Source organism: Lissotriton vulgaris, chromosome 5 (assembly GCF_964263255.1).
Source record: "Lissotriton vulgaris chromosome 5, aLisVul1.2, whole genome shotgun sequence".
In the NCBI taxonomy this organism is placed as follows: domain Eukaryota; kingdom Metazoa; phylum Chordata; class Amphibia; order Caudata; family Salamandridae; genus Lissotriton; species Lissotriton vulgaris.
In genome coordinates, this window is record NC_141693.1 from 969,446,830 (window position 1) to 969,450,749 (window position 3,920).

Genomic DNA, 3,920 nt, shown 5'->3' on the forward strand with positions numbered 1-3,920 from the left:
CCCTCCACATAAATACCCATATGGGCATAGAAGCAGCAATATTTACATGTTTGGATGTGCAAATATATATTGTGTATATTGTGGTGAACTATGCACATTTTTCATGACTTTTCTTAAAGTTTTGGTAGCAGGCATAAACCCTTTAATATGTCCACGTCCACCTATATGTACATAGAAGTAGCAATTATAAATTGTCTTATATACACATGCTTCTTGCCATGTAAGGTACATTTTTCCCTTATATAAATGTATCTGCTTATAACAGGAAACATAGTTGAATGTTCAGTGACACATGTATAACAACAACTTTATTTCTATGTTGTGAGAAGCATAGTTTGTCATGTCTGAGAATACTGTTGTGAGTATAGTTGCCAAGTGGGGAAGAGCCTCCAGCTCTTGACTAATCTTCTGAAGTTAAGATGATTGTCAGTGGATCTTATGTGTGTGTGCAGTAAATTCCATAGTAGGACTGCTTGAACCTTGAAAGATGATACACGTAGGAACATTGAGATGGGGAGTCATTCTTGAGTGCAGGTTCCTGTATTGTACGTATTTTTTGTTTTTCTTCTTGATGAAGAGTGACCACAAGGAGATGATGGATGGAGCTCTGAAACCTTTCAGACACTCACCCCTAGTCACAGTTCGGGGTTGAATCCATCATTGTTATTTAGCTCACTTTGCCACCCCAGTTCAGACGCAGCCATATGCAAATCAGTCTTGGCCCTGTGCCTCATGAGAACAGGCCAGCTCGACCTGCCAAGCCAGGTCTTCCCTAGACCGAAAACAAGCACCTTGGTACCCGTTTTGGGGTAACAACCCTCATCAGCCAGGCTAGCTGTCCCAATGCCAAATTCTTTTAAAATGCTTGGCAAAGGTTATAGCAGTGACTGCCCCTCTTGAAAGTCTATTTCATATTCTTTGACGATGTTGTGTGACACATGCCAACCATCATAAAAGCATAGAAAGTAATGTTTCTATTGCTCCATTGGTTATCTGTGTCTGATTCTTGTTATAAGAACACTGTATGATTCACAAGCAGGGCCTTTCCCATTGAAAAGAACGTAGTATGTGCAAGTTATATCGAACTGTTCATTCAAAGGACGAATTTGGGCAGTATTTGCAAATATAGGCCCATTTACCAACCTATTGCCCCATGACCCTGAGACTGCTACTAGGAAGGTCAGACGCCTTGGGTGATCATGGCCAACAACTTCTCTCTTCTATCACATAAACCACATGACTGAAAGCTACTACGGACCTAGTTCCTGCCGGCGGTCTATATTGAACTAATATAGTATATGTTGGTGTCCCACACTTTGTCCAATGTAGGCAAGCCTTTTACTACATATACCTACATCAACCCTATCCTTCAACCTTTTCACTGATTCCCAGAGGCATATATCCTTCAAGGCACTTTGCATTGTGCATTGAGTCATCCATGATGCTTGGCCTATTGTTGTACAACTCAAATCCATCATAGATCCTCCACTCAAGATTTGTACTACTTCGCACTCTTTCTAGGTTTAGAAAATCCCACTTCAGTGGAACCTGCTTTGCCGCATAGAAGGCCTAGCTCTGCAACTCTGTACGAGCCAGAACATAAAAGCTTCCTAATTACCTGGAATTCCTTTAAGTGTGATATTTCAATCCAAACATTGATCCGTCATTACACTTCAACATAGTCTCTACACTGAATGTTCTATATAAATAATAAAAAACGTTGTATAGTACAGCAGAATGTAAGGCAATGCAATAAAGAGGGCATTGTGAGAATGTACATAACCAGGTATGACCAGATCAGTATCCCTAGATGTAATGAATTTAGCCTAATGTTCTCTCTGCAACCTAAACTTTACTGCCCAATGTTTGTGATCACTTTCCGTTGTCAGTACTGGTGAAATGTACTAGAAAATGTCTGGTATTTTATAGAAAATGAAGGATTGACAGTCTGCTTGGTGCTAACTGTTTTTGCCTCTCTCCTTGCAGCCCCCATTTCATTCACACATTTCATTTTGCGCTCTGAAAATGGTTAACTTTCACTTTCTTGAATCTGTTCTCAAACTAAATTTATATGGGACTGGGATACTAAAAGCCTGTCTTCTTCCCTATCTATAAGGGTTTTGGAAACTTTTATTTTTAGATTAACTGGCATTATTAAATCTTTCTAAACATGATTATCAACCACCTTATCAAATAAATGTAATTCATCAAACATGTATTTTCCTCTTTTTGTTAGGTTTTATTTATGAATGAATTAAGCACATCTTCCCTCTTGTCGCCGGGCAAAAAAATTGGTAAACTTCATTACGAATAAGTCTTCTCCTCAATATCAATCCTAGTGGAAAATGGACCAAGTTCTCACTGATATTGCTAGTCCTCTCATAAGCCTAAGCTTCTTCCTGTGGTTGCTTGAGGAGTAACGAATGCAGAGTAGGTCTTTAAATTAGTATCCTGGATAGTTCAGTGGTCTTAGAATAAAACAAATAAGGCTATATGATTAGAGCAGCAAAAGTGGTTTCCAAGTGTAATTTATGACATGCTGAGTTTAACTGTTTGGCTATGATAATGTGACAACTACTATGAACTCTTAAAACAGAAGTTCTGTATGAGACAGACTTGAGCTTTGTGCGGTGTTAGGCTGTGAGTTTTCAACTTCTTTGCTTGGGTAAGCTAAGTTAATAATCGGAAAGTGATTTAGCTGTTCTTACCTCTCACAACTCATTGTACGTATTCATAGTGAACTGCAGATTCAGATCCTAATGGCAATCAGAGCATTATATATGGGTAAATGTCCAAAAGTAATCAAATTGAGAAATAAATACGTAAAACATAAAGACACAAGCAAAATCAGTTGTACATTAAAGAAAAAGGAAAGGATTAGGGATAGCACAAAGAAATCTATAGTTCAGGGAAAAAAGAGGATAGGAAGATATTCCAAATATTGAAAGGAGTGTCCATAGGGCAGATTAGTACCGCAAGGACATAGGTCAGGGGAAAAATATCTAAAAGCTAAATAAAGTGATATGGAAGAAGTAAAGAAGCTGAGAAGAGGTCTGCAAGAGAGGAGTGCAAATAATAATGACATTCCATACAGTGATAAAGTGAGGACTAGGCCCCTATTGTGAAATTGAAAAATAGGGATACAGTAGTTACAATGTCCATTGCGATCATTTATTGAAGGGAATGTAAACATAGGCTAATTAAAATGTTTGAGAGTCAGGCAAAGATTTCATGTAAGAAGCATTTCTCTATGCTGTTGTAAAATGCAGACGAGGAACGTATTACGAGTATTCAGGATGATACAGTGTTTCCCAATTTCTATTGAACCATCTGGATAAAGACAAGCTAATAATGATTCTTAAATGGAGAGTCTAGATTTGGATACATAGAGGCTGATAAAAAAATTGTTTAAAGTATTTGCAGATATATAGATTTCCATTGTAAAGTACTTTTCACATGTTTACAATTCACACGAATTCCCAGAGATACGGAAGGAAAGGTGACCCATGTCTACTAATGGGAATGCCATATATTTTCTGGGCTTCCATGTCCCCAATGTGTAATTTTACACAGTGTAAAAATATTTATGCACTGTGCAAATGCAGCCTCCTGTAGAAATTCACATTTCCTTTTTCTATTCTATTTTTCTCCAGGGGGAAATCAGTTTCCCCCCTAGAGAAGCACCTTCTAGCAGAACAGGCTGCAAAATGGGGGAAAGACATTAGAGGTGATCCATTCTTCTTCCAAATCTGGAAGTAGAGTAACTTCAACCATTTGCTGGATTAAAATGCTAACCATTTCCAGGGTAGGAAACAGTCAACGTAATGTTTGTGAAGTGCCACTCAGCTTAGAGTTTGTGAATTGCCACTGACTCACAAGTTTGTGGGTATTCGCAAATCTACAAGGCAAACAAAGACTTG